Source organism: Myotis yumanensis, unplaced genomic scaffold, assembly GCF_028538775.1.
Source record: "Myotis yumanensis isolate MYYU_CA2020_CCGP unplaced genomic scaffold, mMyoYum1.0.hap1 SCAF_1, whole genome shotgun sequence".
NCBI classification, from domain to species: Eukaryota; Metazoa; Chordata; class Mammalia; order Chiroptera; family Vespertilionidae; genus Myotis; species Myotis yumanensis.
Window position 1 is genome coordinate 142,936,713 of NW_027223752.1, and position 20,248 is coordinate 142,956,960.

A 20,248-nucleotide genomic window follows, 5' to 3' on the forward strand; every position below is an offset into this window, starting at 1 on the left:
AACAAGTTACAGAGCTGGACAGATCCTTAGTAGAATAGAGATTCATTTTATTTGCTGCTTCAGTTTTACAGTATAATTAAAATTTTATAGTTCTTATATTTTGATGATAGAAACAGATCTAAATCAATCTCTGTCTCTCTCCATTAGATCTATAATCTACCCAATTCTTAAAGTCTGTATTAGTATTAAAATTGCAGACTGCACAAAATCAATATAAGGGATAAGATAACTCATGTGTCTAATTATATACCTTGTTTGTGTACTTTTTCACTAAGAATAATTAATTTACTTAAATATTCTTCTTTGACACTTTTGAAGCTATCCAGAATTGATACAGAGGAACAATTCTTTTTTTTTTAAAGTGTTTAATAGAAAATTATTCCTTTCAGTAGTTGGGCAAACTTAAGTTCTAAAGTATTATTATGTAAGCCAAACAATACCCACAGGAATAGATGTACAGAAATAGTGCTTACGCAGTTTGTAATGGGTTAATGAATCTATTACATTCATGGCCAATGGGATCATTATGTAAAATAACCTTTTGTATTTTTTTTCTAGAATTCATGGTTGGAATATTTTAAATATATTTGTTGGAAGCGGTCAGCTGTTGGGTGCATTTCTCATCTGACTTGCCTGTTCTTTGACTTACCTAAACATGGCCTGGAAATTATAAGTTACTGTCCTTCCTTTGTTTGCCTTCACTGCTGTTGCCTTGGGAGCAACCTCCAGACAAGCCAATCAACCAACCACCTGGCCCCTTGGAAGAATAAATGCAGAAATAGAATAAGGCTGCAAGTAAGGATAGAAGCTGTGAATGACAAGAATAGCTTAGAGCTGCTCAGTTTGGGGGCAAACTTTCAAGCAGGAAGCTCCCTCATGGAGGACTCTGGTCTCTCAAATTGTCCTCCTTTGCCACTCACTTCCCATGGTACTTCACCTGGCAGGGACCTATACCATGCAGGTCATCTGCTATCTCCCACTCCTAAGGGTAGACCATGTACTCCTTTATCTAAGTGAAATCTATATTGTTTGATGTAGTTTCAACCACAAAATACATTCTAAATAGATACTTGTTGAATAGATTAAGGAGTGAGTTCTCCTAGTCACTCTCATTTTTATTTTAGGATTATAGTTACATTATACCAGATTTGACATTTATTTAAATTAGCAACCATTACTTAGTGCCATTATAAATGTCTTTGGTAAGGTTACATGCTCTCAGGTTAATGGGAATGAATTAATACAGATTTATGTCTTCTTATCATGTAATTGGAAGTACCTGCACTGAGGAAATGTGAGTTTAGTTTATTTTAAATTTTAATTTTTTTTATTAATCCTCACCTGATAATATTTTTCCATCGATTTTTTTTGAGCGAGAGAGAAAGAGAGGGATGAAAGGGGAGAGAGAGACAGGGAGATCAAGAAAGAGAGAGAGAGAGAGAGAGAGAGAAAGAGAGAGAGAGGAGAGAGATAGATCGATTGGTTGCCTTCTACCCAAGTCCTGATAGAGGCCAGGATTGAACCTGCAACCCAGGTACCTGCCCTTGACCAGGATTTGAACTCATGACCTTTCCATGTGTGGGCCAACACTAACCACTTAGAAACATTGGCCTGGACAGATATGTGAGTTTAAATGAAAGGTTGGGGTTACAGGGGAGCATTCGGGAAGAAGGGAAATGAGTAGCCTTGGAATAGAATGTATTTTGGATTGTAGAGTGGTCCACTGGGCTAGGGAGCAAAAAAGGCATCACCATGGCAATACAAGCTATTAGGAGGGAAGAGAGAATGGTAAAGGGAGTTCTGAAGGATGCCAAAGGGAAACTGCAGATATACCCAGGAGTTGGCATACAGTGCTCTGTATCTTTCTCTTTCTTTCATTCCTAAAATGCTTACTTATTCCTAGGACTCATATTTTAGATGGTACCATTAATATTATATTTCAGACATATTATGTGTCAAATAAGTTGTAGGGGGTTCACCCAGAGACCTATCACCATTTGTCATAGCATTCCTATGGGGAAAATGCAGAGGAAAACATTTCAGATGTTTAAGGAGTATTATAAATCTTCCAACGGAATGCATTTGTAACATATTTTAGATTTGCCCCCCCTCCCTTTTTTTACTGTGTCTTCTTGTTTCCTTACTCTTCTTGCCTGAATGGTCTTTCCAAAGGTGAAATCTGACTTTGCCACCTCCTTGCTTTACACTTGAATGTCTCCCTTGCTGCGCTGACATTGTGTAAGCCCTTTCGGTAGCACAGTCTTCAGGTAACCTTTTCAGCCTCATTTCTGCCACTTCATTCTCAGCTCCCCTTGAATTGCCTATCTCTGCTTAAGGCACTGTCCGCTCTCATATATTTCCCCCCTTCTTTTTGTCTATGGAGCCTTTTTGTCCCTCCCTCACTTCTGCTTTGCAATTTTTTGCCCATCCTTTAAGCCTCTGTTCAAGTCTCCATTGTTTTTAACCTGTCCTGCAGCTCTCCTTTAGCACATCTCTTAGAACCCTTTGGAATTCCGTGATAATTGGCTTCATGCTAATATCTCCATTGGACTATGAACTTGATGGCAGAGACTCTTTCTCACTTACCCAGAAGCCACATCAAGACTCTGGTCTTTCACACAGAGAAGGTTTCATTTGTGGTTTGCTCACATTTGATTAGTAAGTGGTATTTATTTAACACTCCTAGGAATTGCTAGCCCTCTTTCTTCAACTCTAAATATAGGAGATATACTAAATGTTGCTATTTAAAGATACTCAACTCTAAATATGGGAGATATTAAGTATGTTCCAAATATCTACTTATTTGTAGAACTTATAGTGGCAAGATGTTATTAATTATTGTAATAATTAACACATTGCATAGTCTGACAGGATTTCAATCTAAAGTATTTCAATTCAACTTGTTTTAAATAAATAGTTTAGTCATTTCTCTACAAAGCTAATGGGATATTCTTTTGATTAGTATTTGCATGGTATTTATCTAGTATCTAATTTATAGTAATTACTAGTAAACATCAATATATAGTATGCATAAATGAATATATTTATATATAATTATTTAGTATAGTAATATATAGTATTTATCTAGTGACCAACTCAGATTTAGTGCTTTTGTGTAAAATATGAGTATATGTTTTATTACACTTTTTACACACTTATTGCAGAAGTAATCTCATTTAATTCTGCAGAAAAGATTTTATGCAGCCAATATTTGTTGAGCCATATTATCTACTAAATGTTTACTATTTTCCAGACACTGGAAACTCAGTAGTTAACTAAAGAGTTGCAGTAAAGATAGCCAAGTTCTGCAATAAAGATAGTAATAGAATCATAGGAAACTGAAGAGGGTTCTTTCCTCTTTATGTTGTCTTCCTTAAGTTTAAAAACTTGAGTCAGCTCATTAGTCATGAATGAGATAGCTTTCTCGCTTTATGTATTGCGATTAAAGGCATTTATACTACCTATGCTACACGATATCTACCCTACAGCGACTCGTTTTTCTTTTCTTTTTAACATTGAACTTCCCAATCAGAGAAAATGGAAGCAAATGGTGCAGGCTCCATTTACATCCTGCCAAGAGTTAGCCAAGTTCCTTAGAGTTACTGTAGGTTTGTATCCATTTTCCGTTCATTGTCATTAGTCCTAGGGCCCTGATCTCTTATTCCTTTAGAGGCCTGAAGTGAAAAATGTGAGTTCCATGGAGCCCCAAGTCTATTTAAATCTGCTTTGAGAAACGGTAGAAATAGGTTGTGAAGAGCCTATAATCCACTGAACTGAAGCCTGTTTTATGTGAACTATCCTCTGATTTCAGGTGATGTGAACAATGTAACAAATGGGGGCCTTTCTTTCCATTTTTTGTTCTTAGAGGGAAAGAGGATGTGATTTTGATCTTTAAGATCTAAAAATGAACCCACCTTGCTCCTATTTGAGTCTTCATGTCAGAATTCTTCAATTTTTAATGGCATCTGAGCTACTAAGGATATGAATGTTGTGTTATTATGTTTTGGACGCTCTTTTCCCTCCAAGTTTTGTTTAGATGAGTCTTAGATCTTGGGTAGATGTTTGTGCAAAAGTTGTATTGACAGAGGCATCTGTGTAGATCCTAGTTCAAAACAATGTTTAGTTCTGGGAATGTTGTTCAGAAACAGCTGTCATTATAGAAGTCTTTGCAGGACCGGTATACTGCATGTAGTGTTTTGCATTTGCCCCTTACGAACTGACGGCTGGGCTGCTTAGAAAGTATATTGAATGTTGTCAGGAGCAGCATATCATGCAGGATATTCTGGGATACAGATGGGCATCACTGCTCCACCTAAAACAGCCCTGGCGGAGCGCTAGTGTATCCTGTAGCAATTCCTTGTTTGGAAGCTATATATTTTGTAGATAGATAACTCCAAGACTGGAATTTTTGTTCTTGCTTTTATTTTCAAAGTATGAATGAGTTAACGATTCAGTACCTGAATGGAGCAAGAAATATATCCCTAGGTCAGGGGTGGGCAACCCCTGGCATGCGTGCCAAACATGGCACGCCAGTAACTTCTGCTGGCACGCGAAACTCTCTCTTATAATCTTCCATTTACAATTTTTTTCTTAATATCGACTTTTTTATTTTTCAGATAAATTCAGTGCAGGTCATCTTAGATAAATAAATAATTTTACATAAGAAGTTATCTTAAAGACCATAGACATGGATTGACGAGAGAGGGGAAGAGCAATTTCTATGCCTCTGCCTTAACTCTCCCTGCCTTCCTAGATCCGACTAGTGTTTTGGTTTCAGCCTCAGATGCAATGGGTTTTCGTTGACAAGACAACCGCCTCACCTACTTATTCAAAATTTCACTCTATAAAAATGAAACCTTCTCTCTCGCTTTGCCCACTGGTACTAATGAAAGGGGAATAAATTTCTATGTTTCTCTCAGCAGCAAAAGTCCCACTGATAATATCAAACAGAGTCATAAAGTTTTCTGTCGGACTATCAGTGTACATGTATACATTAAAAAATAAATGTATTTTTCATCATCATATACTGTGTTTTTGTCGCTCAAATGAATTTTATTATTTCTTCAAGGTTCTTCACATACGTACACCTTAAGAGATATCAAGTAGGTGTAACATGTTCTCAAAAAATTAGGGTTGGCACGCAGAAGAATTTTGAGTCAGAGATTTTGCTGGTTTTGGCACACACTCACAAAAAGGTTGCCCATCCCTGCCCTAGGTTTAATTCGATATCTTTCTGCAAAGGATTGCTATTTCAACTTTTTTTTGAGAGTAGAATCCAAGGATTTTTAAAAGAATAAAATAAGATTCTACATTAATCATTAATAAACATTTTTAAATTTTGGTTCAAGATAATATGTCATATGTTAGATGAGAGAGAAAGCAAACACTGGTTTATGGAAGGTATAGACCAAGCATACTTTACAAAATATATTTTTTAATATCAGAGGATGACTGTTGGGCTTACTAAGTGTGTGATTTAAATATGGCAATTGATAAAATTTATGGTGGATCTCTGACCAATTCAAACTAATTATCCACAAATTATGTAATATGTTATTTTCTTAGGAGAGGCACCAACATGAATGAATTGAAGCAAAATGCCTTTTGTGATAAATTTGGACAGATTTTTAAATTTGAATATGAGAAAGAATGGTTTCATTCTGATTAATCATATTTTGCTTTCTTGGGCAAAGATAGATAACTATCTGGTACACCATCTTAGGTTAAATCTTCCAAGAGCACTTGCAAAACCTTCTTAGTATCCTCATTTTTATTTGATTTGATTTGAGCTATTGATTTAAATGTATCTTCTTTAAAAACATTTGAAGTAACTATCACCACATATATTTCACTTACTATAATTTAATCCAAAGTTTTATGAATACATTCATTCCTTGATTGATTTGATATGACATTTTTTTATCCCATATAATAAAAGGCTAATATGCAAACTGACCGAACAGCAGAATGACCAGTTGCTATGACGTGCACCTACCACCAAGGAGCAGACTTTCAATACAGGAGCTGCCCCCTGGTGGTCAGTTCACTCCCACAGGGGGACTGCGGCTCAGCCAGAAGCCAGGCTCATGAGCTGGTGAGTGCAGCAGCAGTGACTCCCACCTGGCACTAAGGATGTCCAACTGCAAGAGGGCGCAGGCCAAGCTGAGGGACTCCCTCCCCTACCCCCAGTGCATGAATTTTTAATTAATAATTGTAGATACTGTCATATGGCTTTGTGTTCAACATCATCTCGACTAGGCTGATGCTTAGGCTTACATGTCCTCAGAGGCTTCGCCTGACACTATAGCAGAAAATACAATATGACTAGATTCAGTAGGCCAGACCAATAGCAATTTCCCTAAAAGGCAAAGTTGTATTTTTGTTTTTATATTCTAATGCCAAGAGCCATTTTATCTTATGCCTCATATTCTTTGTGAATATATCCAAAGCATAAATAGTTAAAAATAAATAGAATAATTTTTATAAGTGCTTTTAATAAAAATACTACTGAAAAACTAAAAAGAGTGTCCAAATGAAGTTTGATTGATAATTGCCAATATCAGTAAGTAGAATTCTAATAAAAGTCTATAAACACCAATATTAAAAACTAATAGAAGGTCTCTACTATGTGTAATTTACCATCTCTAAATGTTCTATATTTAGAAATTAAACCTGTTATTTAGGGTCTTAGAACCTCTTCAAGTATATTTGGAGGTTTCATATGTAAATTTGAAAACCTCATTTAAATTGTCTTCATATGCATAAAACAAAGGGGATGCAGAGTACTGAGGATTTCCTCAAACTATTGAAAAGTTTTCAAAAATCAACACCAACTTCTTGCAGACACTGTACCTGATCTGAATTTAATGTAGTTGATCCATTTTTAATTATAATTTGTGTTTCAAAAGAAAGTTTAAAGTTACACTATTAAAAGAAAATATACAACCATTATTATTTTATTCATATTAACTTAAGTAATTGCCTAAGTTAAAAGGTGAAAGTCACTGCTAATACAAATTCTGTTGATTTATGGAAAAGAATCCCTTTTGTTTAATGAAACATCTTTGTTATCCTTGAAATAATTTTGCAGTGTTTTTATTTATTTTGTCAGCTTGCACTTTTTTACTTTGGCACTTTATTCTTCTTCTAATATTATTTTAAAACAAAGCATTTCATAGGAACCACCAGTATGAAGCATATTTGTGGTTAATTTAAAAAATTTGAGTGGGAAACTGCAACTCTTAGGTTAAAATAGGAAAGATATTTTTAAACAAATTTTTCCTGTCAACATTTGGTTATCCTTGTTACTTTTTAATGAAGTATATGCTAGCACCATCTGCCCTATCCTACAGATAATTAGAAATAGATCAGAATAGTTTCACATAGGTGTTTGAATGAAAGAACTCAGAGTTCAAGATTTGGCTATGCCCCTTTCTACCTTTAATAACTGTGGACGAGTTCATTTAAATTCTCTAAACCTACAATTCTCACATGTTCAAAATATTATATCAGAATTCTCTCCCCCCCATGATCCCCCCTCAGTACTTAGCACCACTTGACACACTGTATGTTTTCCTTGTTTGCTCGTTTGCCTCCTTCAGCTCCACCAGACGGGGCTATGTGATCTGGTCTTGACTTCCCTTGTCTCTTCCTCTTCCCTCCCTTTGTATTTAAGAAGCCCCTTCCTTAAAACCTAAAACCTTTTATTAGAAGTCTGCTCACTCCAGCATGTCTACCACCTAGATAGTGCCTGGCACATAGAAGATAACAAATACTTGTTGGATGAATAAATCTGAAAAATGGGATAAAAAAAAAATGCAAAATATTATATCATAGAACTATTAAAAGGATTATATAAGAGTAAATACAATATGCTAGTTATTATTGTATTACTTTTAAATTTTAATGTTAAGTTTAAATATTTAATTAATTGGTGTTTCATTAACATTATGTTGAGCAGCTTTTATTTATATTTAACTAGAGGCCTGATGCACAAAATTCGTGTAAGGGGCTCAGCCCTTGCAGCTGCGGCAGCTTGCCTCAGCAGCTTGCCTGGTCCTCACAGCCCCAACTTCATCCAGAAGGTCATCCAGAAGGACATCTGGAAGGTCGTTCGGCTGTCTGGTCTAATTAGCATATTATGCTTTTATTATTATAGATTATCTGTAATGTTTAATTTTTATTTTCTTTAATGTAATAGCAATGTATTGCTATATATTTCTGAACATACTGATTATGCTAGAAACATATCTAAGTTTTGTTCAGTAAAATATATTTTAAAATTCACTGTAGAGGAATATGCAATAGTTTAATAATCATTAAAATATTTAATAAGCCATCATGAGCATACCATTTAATATGGTAAGTTTTATAAATTTGATGATACTATGGAATATGACTAAAATGCAGAAAAATAGAGAGAAAGGAGTAGAAATGCACTTCATAAGGAAAAGATTGAAAGTACTAGGGTATTTCAGCAAAACTGAAAGCAGAAAACATGGGATCTGCTATTTATCTCTAATATGATTGAAGGTGATAAATTAACTGAAATATTGCACATTAGGTCATTTCCTGGAGTGAACAAGCACTAAATGAAGATTAGCTATAATTACTGTGACCACTACCACTATTTCAACTTCTGTATCTATTACTAGAGGCCCAGTGCACAGATTCATGCACTGCTGGGTCCCTCGGCATGGCCTGCGGGGATCGGGCTGAAACCGGCAGTACAACACCGCCTGCCCCTCCTGCCTGCCCCTCCTGCTCATCCCGGCCCTGCTGTGCCTGCTGCCCTGTGACTCGGTAGGCTCACTGGCACTAGTCTGGCGCCCGTCGGTCAGCTGAGTGGTGCTCCCACGTTGGGAGTGCAGTGACCACCAGGGGGCAGCTCCTGTGTTGAGCATCTGCCCTCTGGTGGTCAGTGTGCATCGTAGAGAGCGGTTGATTGGTCGCTTAGGCTTTTATATATAGACTAGAGGCCCAAAGCACGAAATTCGTGCAAGAGTAGGCCTTCACAACCCCAGCCGCCCTCACAGCCCCGGCTTCATCCAGAAGGTCATCTGGATGGTTGTTTTGCTGTTTGGCCGTTTGATCGATTTGTTTATTATGCTTTTGTTATTATAGATTGCTAAGCTGTTAGCTCACTAAACTGGTTTGGTGTTAGGCTCAGGTGAGGAGGGAAAAATCCGTCATGTATAATTTATTTACTGCTCACTGTGCACTAGATTCTGTGTTAAATATTTTTATGCATTATCTCATGTAATATACACAGCAACCCTGTGAGGTAGGAATGAAAAAAATCAGATTTAAGTTTGAATTGCCCAAGATGTGAGCTGAGATTTGAACTTAGGCAGCCTTGCTGCTAACCACCACTAGGATCTGATTTAATGCATTCTCACATTGAAAGATTTGAAATGAGACAGAAGGCAGGTGGAGATCCTCTTGGAAGCTGGAACGTTGTAGTATTTAATATCCTAAAGAAAGAAAGCAAGGGCAGCAAAGCAAGGAATCACAATGGCACCATTTTTCTTTTTTAAAGACTGCCCTAGCTGATTTGGTTCAGTGGCTAGAGTGTCAGCCTATAGCATGAAGGGTCCTGGGTTCAATTCCAGTTAAGAGGACATACCTTGGTTGGGGCTCTTGAAGGAAGCAATCAATCAATATGTCTCTTTCACATCAATGTTTTTCTCTCTCTGTCTCTCTTCCTCCCTTCCACTCTCTCTAAAAATCAATGGAAAAATATCTCTGGTGAAGAATGACAAAAAACAAAAACAAAACAAAACAAACCCAGAAATAGGACCTTATGAAGAAAATAATTCACATATATGGTAAAAGGATTCTTGAAGATGTCATTCTTTTAACCACATTTTGTTGACATATGGACATATCATAGTTTGAAACCCTCCATCATATGACAAATAAAAAGGTAATTAAAAGGCAGAAGACAGATAATAGCATTGTATCAATGTCAAATTGTATACCAGGTGACGAATTTTATTAAAATTTATCCTTTCTTAGATTATTCGAACTAAAATTCCTTGTTCAGGCATAATTTTATCTAAGAGGTTCATCTTGACATTTCCCATGTAATTGTGCATGCTGCATTCCCAGTGTCCATTTCTTGCTCTGTTTTCCTCCATAGCACTTGTGTTGTAGCATACCACATAACTGAATCATGTTTTGTTTATTACATGTCACCTCCCTTTAGTGTAAGCCCTGTGAGGGCCAGGATTTCTGTCTGCTTTATTCACTGCTGTATTGCCAGAGCCTGGATGCATGCCTGACACCTATGAGACGTTTAATAAATATTTGTTAGATGAATATTTGGGAAGAACTAAGCTGAAATGCTTGTCTAGAGCAATGGGTGAGTTATTTTTCTTCCGAAGGAACAGATGACTTATTTTTCTTCTGAAAACCCAATGAGTTTGAGAAGGAGTTTCTGGGACCACTAGCCATAAAATAGTCTAGAAAGTGAATGAAGACATCTGCGAAGGCAACTCAAAGCAAGTAGGCGGAAGACTGCAGCCTGTGGCCAAAGCAACTTCATCCCTGAGGCGAAGTTCAAGCCCACAATGGCAAGCGCCCAGATGTGAAGGAAACACTGAACGCAAGTTTGGGGAGGCCACAAGAAGATCATGGCCCCTCCAGCGATGGCAGCCCTGTTAGAGCACGTGATAGGCCAGAGGAACATGCTAACCTGGCAGGAATGGAAATCAAGACCTGGAATGTGTGGTCTCCTAAAGAGAACCAGCCCAGCAGGGCTTGTGTCGGTCTTCTGTCCTAAGGAAATCCTGTACCTATTTGTGTTTTTGCAGTTTTGCCTTAACTGTCTAGTAAAGTTCCCTGAAACATTTCGACATTTGCTTAGCTCAACTAGGAAAACGGTCTCAGCCGCACTTAGACAGATGTGGCTTGGAATGCTCCAGACTGAGGAAGGGGCGTGGCAGCTGTTGGGAAACAGGGTGGAGTGTGGGGATGCTGGGCAGTTAGAGTCAAGGTGGGGGTTGTAGGGTTGGTAAATGTGTGTTGTCTCTGTCCATGGTTTTCTCCAGCATTGAGGGTCCGTGGTCATGGGATGTAGATTTTCTCTGGGGTAAGTCAACCCAAGTGTAAAGAATTTCACTTTGTTGCTCCCTCAGAAATGCTGTTAAAGTTTCCCTGGGTCTGCTTGAAGGTCACCAGCATTGGGAAAGAGTCTGGGACTGTTTTGTTAACTCCCCTTTTCCACATGTCTAATCTGTATGCTGATGCAAATGATTGCACAAACTCCTCACAAAACATTTTGGCTGTTTATATGACACCAAAGACTTGTTTTGACTAAAAACCTCCTAATGTAGCAAAAAGGTCGGTACTGGTTCAAAACAAGGGTGTTCATGCAGTTCTTTTCTATCACGTGTGCCAAAGTCACCATATTTCAAGTGCTAATGTTTTTCCAGGAGTTACCAGAGTTCTTTGCTACAGTGATTCAGGATGGGGTGAGTCTAGAGACGTGTTGGGAACAAGGAAGGGCTGTTGTGTGGAAGGCTGCTGAGTCTGTGGTTATTGTATAGCGAGCACACCTAGCAGAGCAGTGGGACTTTGTTTTGTAGATCATTGTAGGCTCAGAGGTATGTGAACCTAACCCTGCTTCCACTAGTGGAGAAGCACTTATTTTATGTTTCCAAAGTATGACCTTTTGTACAATGGACCGGTGGGAGACTTGCAGTGGTTCTAGAATGAAACAAAAACATTTATTAAAAAAATCATAATATAAACAATGTATAAAATGTACTCACTTTTTAACATTACAAGAAATTCCATTTCATTTCTTTGGTATCACAAAGGCCTATTTCCATTGCAGAGTGCGAGTAGGTGGTTATATGGGAGCCATGGAGTATTGGGTACCACCTAAAATGGTCCAGAGTAAGAAAAGGTTGAGAGTTAATTCTTGGAAGGAATATTCAGTTCTTATGAGACATATTATAAGAGATATGTCAGGCTTTTAAAATTATGAACCCAGGTTTCCAAATTCATAAAATCGCAGACCGGCCTATGGGTGGTCAAGGAAAAGGTAGAGGAGAGAGCCATTCCAGCCAGTGGAGGACAATGTAGAAAACTTTACTTTCTTTACTGAAGGTAGCTCCCGTCAGCAGCTGAGCAGGGGAACTGAGCAGGCTGTGATTGCAGCTGATTAACTCTGCTTATTCCTGCCGGAGAAATCAGTAAAAAGAGCAATATCACTAAGGGATTTGAAGAATGAGGGCTGGGAAATGGCATCAAGTTGAAAGCATGGGGAGCATTTAAGATAAAGTTTTTATTCTATTTAGAAACAATTTATATGAAGGAAACGTGTGACAAGTTTATTTTAATTTTTAAATATGTTTTTATTGATTTTTAGGGAGAGAGCGGAAGGGAGAGGGAGAGAAATTGGCTGCTTCTTTCACACTCCCTTCTGGGAATTGAGCCCAGGCATGTGCCCTGACCAGAATAGAACCAGCAATCTCTTGGTGTATAGAACGACGCTCAACCAACTGAGCCACACTGGCCAGGGCAACAGGTTTCTTGGAAACCATTGAATCTTCTCTTATTAGCTGGTGTGGAGGAAGGCAACTCACATTTCCATAAAGGTAGGGCGTCTTAAGCATTCAACAGGGACATGTCAATCACACTCTCTTTTCTACCCAATTTGTTTCCTCGACCTCAGACAGTCATTGACTCTTCTTTAAAAAAGTTATTTATCAATTACAGTTGACATACCAATATTATGTTAGTTTCAGGTATATAACATAGCGATTAGACTTTTATATACTTTACAAAGTGCTCACTCCAATAAGTCTAGTACCCATCTGACACTGTATATATAACTACTAGAGACCCAGTGCATGAAATTCATGCATGTGTATGGTCCCTAGGCCTGGCCTGAGATCAGGGCCAACTTCCTCGGCTGCCCACAGCCAGCCCCACCCCCCCACCGCCACCCACCCCCAGTTCCCCATTTGCCATCGGGTGATTGGAGCCTGCTGGCCAGGGAAAGGGATGGAGAGGTGGTCAGTGCGCCTCATAGTGACTGGTCGAGCAGCCGTTCTGGTAGTTCACTGTTAGGGTCAATTTGCATATTACCCTTTTATTATATAGGATGTATGGTGGATTCATGACTCTTTTTAAAAATGTTATCTTTATTGTTAACAGTATTACAGATGGCCCCTTTCTTTCCCACTGACCCTCCCACCCTCCCTCTACTGACCCTCCCAGGCCTTCACCACACTACTGTCTGTGTCCATGGGTTATGCATAAGTGCATATAAGTTCTTAAGTTAATCTCTCCCCACCCTGATTCTTGAACATGTTAAAAAAATAAATAAATAAAACCTTGGTAGAAATTGCAGATGTAGACTCCCTGCCCTAAGATGACTGAGTAAAGCACAGCACTTAGAATGCAGGGTGCAAAGTGCTAGAAAACAGGTACGTATAGCTAAACTGGTCAGAAATTCAGATGCAGAAAAGGACTTTTGTTTTGGGGACCTGGGGAAAGACTAGACCAGGTCCCTTGAAAGACATGTCATTTGAATTGGGCCTGGAGGGATGGATGTGACCTTAGCAGGCAGAGTTGAAGGCAGAAAGGATTACAGGGCTAGAAAGGTAGAGTGCTTATCTAGGAGAACTGGGGGAAAGATGACCCAGGTTAAGGAATTTTCACTTTATATGATCAGGAAGAGCAGCTGTCAGAAGTTGGAGGAAATCTCCTCATGGGGTGGGTGATTAGTCTACATGATTTCTCTGCTGCCTTCTAATGGTGTCATCGAAGAGCCAACAATATTATTCTAATGAAACGTTCTAGACTGCAGGCCCGTGAATGAAATCACAAAGCCAGCTCCATACTATGCTCAGCCTTGTTGTACTTCTTTGGGGTTCAACATGGAAACTGGTGCAGAAGGCAGAATTGTATGCCATTTTAGTTTTCCCAGTCACTTTAGAAGATGTGGCAGTGATAGAAAATTAGCAGAAAAGAAATTCTGAATGTAGCCAGTGGCTCTTGCAGTTTTGCCCATTAGTTGTTTTATAAAAATAAATAACTGAAAATTGTATGTAACAACATGAAGGAAAAAGAATAATATGGTTGCTGTTTTCTATTTTCCAGAAAACGTTATCAGCAAGGCTAAAAAGATAAAAAGAGGTAATGTTAGTTTTTAGAAGTATTTTGAAATGCTAAATTTAAATAACCAAGTTTAACAGCTTTGGTAAGTAACAGTCAAAGGTAGTAAAATGCCCAAACTGTGTAAAGCAAATGAACATGTACATTAGAAATAAAGGTGCTGTGTGGTCCTTGTGTACATGCATGCGTGCATGCACAAACTAATCAATGTTCAGTTTCTTCCCAGAATGCTGAGCTGCGTGCAAACAGAATTTAGAGTTCTTTCAGTGTTCTATAGTGCAGCTGGAAATACAAGTTAAAGTAATTAGTTCAACTTTTTTAAAAATTTGGTTTTGACCAACATTCCTTGTTATGGAATAGAATGGGATAGGAGGGGGCAGGACAGGATGTGACTGGACAGGGCTGAACAGAATGTGACAGAACAGAATAGAATAGAACTGAACTGAATAAGTGTATTATATTTAATCACACACAGACACACACAATTGTGTCCTAGAGTATTGTTTAATATCGATTTCTGACTCTTGTCACAGTTGAAAAATGTCTGAAAGCCCCTCCACTAGTCCCATGGAAACACTAGCTCTTGGGATTCTGCAGTGTAGTAAACTTTCAGCTCCGGAGTGAGTAAGGTGCTGGTCTCCCCACTTTCAGGCAATCAGTATGAACTAGCTGTCTCAGGGCACTCCTCACTTGTGCTGAATGGCACCATTTTCCTCTCTCCCACTTGAAAGCACTTCTCCTCAAGAATTTGATGTAGTCCATTTTTCAGGGGCAAATATATATATATATTGTGTTTTTTTTTTCAATGTAAATTTAATCCTGAAATTTTTGTTAACTTTTGCCCTGGGGAAAAACAAACAAACAGACTTTAGCATTTGCCTGTAGCATTTTTTTTTTTCCAGACAAATTCCACAAAATTGGAACATAGTCCAATGGTGGCGATTATGAGTCCAAACACTGGTCCATAATTTATTCTTCCCAATTTCTTATTATCAAGTTCTATTTGCACCATGGATCTGGGAGAGTGGTAAAAAAACCAGAAGGGAAAATATACATATATAAGTTAGGAGGGAGAGATGTATGATTACAGACTAAGAGATGTTTTCTATTTGTAGCAAAAAGAGAGTTTTGCTAATTTTGGCAGATTATTTTAAAACCAGTAAAAAAACACATACAAAAAACAAAACTTTTGCATCAAGACTTATAAATCACTGTAGAAACTAACTATCTTTTCCAGCTTGAATGTTGTAAATGTACACAAAACTTTGATTTCTGGTTTCTCAACCAATATTGGGCTGTAGATATATTTTTTCTGTAAATGGAAAAGATTGTATGCCACCACCCAATGTCATACAGATCATGTGTCATAGACATGTACGCTTGAAACCACTATGGCCCTATCATCCTATTAACCAATGTCACCCCAATACATTTAATAAAAAATTAAAATTAAATAAAAGGAGACTATTTTTAAAACCAATTCTTTAAGAAGAGGCAAAGCATCACAAAATCTGAATAGTTATGATAGATTGTCACCATGTGTCTAGTTATAGCACATATGTATCAGGTTTTTTCCATTTCATTTCACAGTGTTTCTTAGATTCTTAATTGTGACAGAATTTCTTGGCAGATAAAAGCATTTCTGCTTCTAACAACTGTTAACTGTAGTTAGGTTAAATTCAGCTATTTCATCAGTGATATTACATTGAAGGTATTTTTTTAAATCGCATACAAAATCATATCTGATCTTTTGATAACAAATTAACATTAGTCATAGTTACCCAAATTGAAAGAAACCTAGAAAACAGGTGATCCTATATAAAATGCCAGTACAGTCAAATATGTAAAGACTAGAGGCCCAGTGCACGAAATTCGTGCACACTAGGGTCTCTAGGCCTGGCTGGCGATCAGGGCCGATTGGGGTCTTCCTTCCCATGTCTTGCCGGCTGCTGGGGCCTTCGTTCATTCCGCGCCACCCCCTGGTGGTCAGTCATAGCTAGTGGTCGAACTCCCGGTCAGTCAAACTCCCAAGGTGACAATTTGCATATTAGCCTTTTATTATATAGAATGAACTCAACAAGTTGTTTGCATCCCATTGAATGATCATTGAAATCTGTGGGGATAAAACAAATGACTTCTCCCATGCACGCACACAGTCAATAGCAGAACTGGGACTAGACCAACCTTTACTGAATCACCATTATTTCTATTACATTTAATCTATTCTCCATTTCTTCCAGTTACGTACGTTTTAGTTGGATATATGACTACCTAGCTAGTTATGATTTATTAATCACACCCATGCATTTAGGTATGGCCAGATGACTAGGTTTTTCCCAATCACTGAGGAGAAATGATGTTTGCAACATCTGAATAATTGCTTGGAGAATACTGCTTCCCCTCTGCGTGGGCTGGAATGGAGATCTGGTAAAGCAGCTTCTATTCTGAACTTAAGGTCTGCACCCTAGTGCAGTGGAAGGGAGCCAGGCCGCTGGATGAACTCATGGATCAAAGCCACTTACTTACCCTTGCCTGTTGCCTGCCCCTGGAGAGATATATAAACCTATAACTCAACCGAGTCACTGTACTTTTGGGCTATAGGAGCTTAGCCTACTCCCTAACTATGGTTACAGTGGTTAAAATATATTCTATAAACTTTTGATACGTTCCTCTTCCTTGGTCTTCGACATGGGTTAGTGTCAATGGAAGAATATGTCCTATTTAATACAATACCAGCAAATACTTTGGGGGGAAGAGCTTAAAGCACCTTCAGGTAGTATTGTTGCAACAGATACTTCCCAAACCCACCTTGCTTTTGGGGAAGATGCTTTGGAGAAAGGGATGACAAGGAAATTTAGAGTGGAATCAAGCAAGAAAATGCAGTTGGAACATTTAACTTTACAAATGCTCTTTCCTACCTGTTAGATTTTAAAAAGTTTATTTTTGTTGAAAGGGCATAAACATTGAAAGAACTTTGTGAATTGCACATTGTATTAATAAATACTGTCTGGAGCAGTGGTTCTCAACCTTCCTAATGCCTCGACCCTTTAATAATACAGTTCCTCATGTTGTGGTGACTCCCAACCATAAAATTATTTTTGTTGCTACTTCATAACTGTAATTTTGCTACTGTTATGAATCGTAATGTAAATATCTGATATGCTATATGTGTTTTCCGATGGTCGCGACCCACAGGTTGAGAACCGCTGACTTAGACTCATATAAGCATTGCTGACCTATCAAATGCTGTGTGAGCATCGTAGTGCTGGCTCCAATGCACTCACTCAAGGTTTGTTGATTGTTTGTCACATTCATACCCATCCAGAATATTTAGATGCTGTTTTGTATAATTTTCTGCAATCAATAAGTTTCATATATCCATGTCTGAATATATATATCAAATTATTCTAGTATTTACTTGTTAAATTGCACACCCATTATGTGTCAGGCATTTTGCCAGGTGCTTGCATTTTAACAAATATTGACGCTTAGGGATTTATAATTCAAAGCATTACTGTCTGAAACTTTCTTTTTGTCCATCTAGCTATTTTAGAATTGTGTAGGGTAAGTCTATTAGGTATAAAAACTGCTGCTACAATAAAAGCAGTTTAGATACCGTGTTATTCTCAGGGACTAAGGGACATTCACTCATTCCTTCAAGAGAATATAACCAACTTAGAGTTTTATTGAATTACTTATACTTATACCCTATCTACCTTACAAAAGATATTTAGGGCAGGCAGTCCTATTGGTGTTGGTTGCAGGTGAGGAGGAAGAGAGTAGACTATGACACTGTAAATAAGAAAATGCTGTAGGAGCTGCAGTGTGCTCCCAAAATGCCAAAGAGGGGGCCAGCACGTGTTGGAGAAATTACAGCATCTTTGAGGTTGAGATGCCAAGTGAAGGATCATCCTGGAACGCCGAGTGGGAACATGGGATCAGTAGAAGGGTAAAGAAAATGCTGATGCTAAGTGCAATCAGCATGCAGTGCCTACTTTGGAGATCAGGAGAACATTATCAAAGATATAGTCCTGGGAAAATATCAATGTATTTGACAAATAGCAATTAGTTCAGAATTTCTGGACCATAGTGTAGACATTGGGAGGTTGGAGGACTCTGGGGAGATGAACCCCTCCAGGGCCATGTTGTAGAAGGCCTTGCTTTTCAAGCTGAGGAGGTTATACTTAACTTCAGCAGGCAGTAGGGATTCATTGAAGGGCTAAGATCAGGAAGAAGAAGTAAAAGTGCATTTAAAAGGATTAATTTACTGAGTTTTATAGGATGAGTTGAGGTATGAAGGAAGTAAAGGTGGGACATCAGATTGAAACTTATTGTGGGTAATATACATTATAAGTAGATAATGCAAGACTGTGGTTGACCTAGCTCTGGTTTTTATTGCCAGTAAGTTGATTTAGTAAATCTACCATTCTGAATGTTTAGAAATGCCCTTTATCTAGGGGCTTTTTTTCCCCTTCTGTTGTGTTATCCTATCTATTAAAAGAGTAATATGCAAATTAACCATCACTCCATCACAAAGATGGCAGCGCCCATAGCCACAAGATGGTGGTGCCCAGTCCCCTCAGCCCTGCCACTGGAGTGTTTGGGCCTGTAGGCCTGGCCAGGGGTCATGGGGACCAAGCGGAGAGGTGGGACCCACCCACTTTGGTAGCAGATCAAGCCTTGCTGCTCTGCCACCTCTAGAGTGTCTGTGGCCAGCAGGGCCTGCTTGGCCATTGCCACGGCGACCCAGGAGCAGCCAAGCGTGGCCCAGGAGCACGCAAGCATGGCCTGCAGTCAGCACCCAGCAAGGCCTGCTTGCCTATTGCTGTGGTGTGGAGCAGGCAGGCCCCACAGAGAGCAGAGAACCATGGGGAGCAGGCCTAAGCCGTCAGTAGGCCATCCCATGGGGGCTCCCGGATTTGAGAGGGTGCAGGTCGGGCTGAGGGACCCCCGTACCCCTGTGCATGAATTTCATGCACTGGGCCTCTAGTTGAAAAATAAAAACCATATGGGGAGTTTTGAAACAAAATTCTAGTTGCTTTGACTCATGTGGACAGAAGTTATTCTGGAATAGCAGCACTCTTCTGCATAAGAAACCACAACATGCGTTAACACTTTAGACCAGGGGTCCTCAAACTTTTTAAACAGGAGGCCAGTTCACTGTCCCTCAGACTGTTGGAGAGCTGGACTATAGCTTAAAAAAACACTATGAACAAATTCCTATGCACACTGCACATATCTTATTTTGAAGTAAAAATACAAAACGGGAACAAATACAATATTTGTATTTGCATGTGGCCTGCGGGCCGTAGTTTGAGGACCCCTGCTTTAGACCATAACTTCAGGATAAAAATGTGTGGGAATAGTTTCAAAACACTAAAAGCACAATGTGATAATCAGTAACTTAAAGCTTGGGTGACCACTTTTTAAACTATGCTAATGAGTAATTCTTTGCTATTCTATGGAATCTATTACATGGCCAACTTGAATAGTGATTTGCTTTTTTTAAAAGTTTTCTATTTGGAATCAGTGAAAAGAGTATTTTCTATTTATTTCAACAAACACATTATTAATGTCAATAATGTTACATACAATGTGCTAGGCAGAGAGGCAATTTTGGAATTTTCTATAAAATAAAGCATCCAGGACTTACCTTATTTCAGCTTTTTCCTCCTCAACTCTCATTCTCTTTCTAGACTCAGTCAACATTAATTTTTTACTTTAATGTTTGTATCTTATTTGATGCTGTTGTTAATCCTGGAATATTCTTTTTTTTTTTTTTTCAATTTCTGCTTCTTTAAAAACTGCTTAAAATACTTTAGAAATCAGCAAAACTGATTTTTAAAAATAACCATATATTTATAGTTGTTAGTAGCCTGCAAAACATTGTCGTATCAATGATCTCATTTTAATTCTAGTAACACTATTATGAGATCCAGAACACTATATTTACACAAGAGTAATTAAAATGAAGTTGTGCTCAAATGAACCTTGAATTTGCCTAAGTGTTTGGATGAATTGGGTGTTCTTTTCCAGTATCCTAGATACTGCCCATTTACCTTCCTCTAAATTTATGTATAAGATGTCACTGTCTTTTAAGAATGGAGTCTTTCACTTT

General features: G+C 38.3%; 1 protein-coding gene and 1 pseudogene across 2 annotated transcripts in view; one reads left to right on the plus strand and one right to left on the minus strand.

Moving 5' to 3' along the window:
- LOC138998883 (phosphatidylinositol 3-kinase regulatory subunit beta-like) overlaps nucleotides 1-2,286 on the minus strand; it is a 31,559-nt pseudogene extending 29,273 nt beyond the window's left edge.
- PLXDC2 (plexin domain containing 2) overlaps nucleotides 1-20,248 on the plus strand; it is a 413,522-nt gene that overhangs the window by 38,757 nt on the left and 354,517 nt on the right. The gene's annotated exons all lie outside the window — the stretch shown is intronic.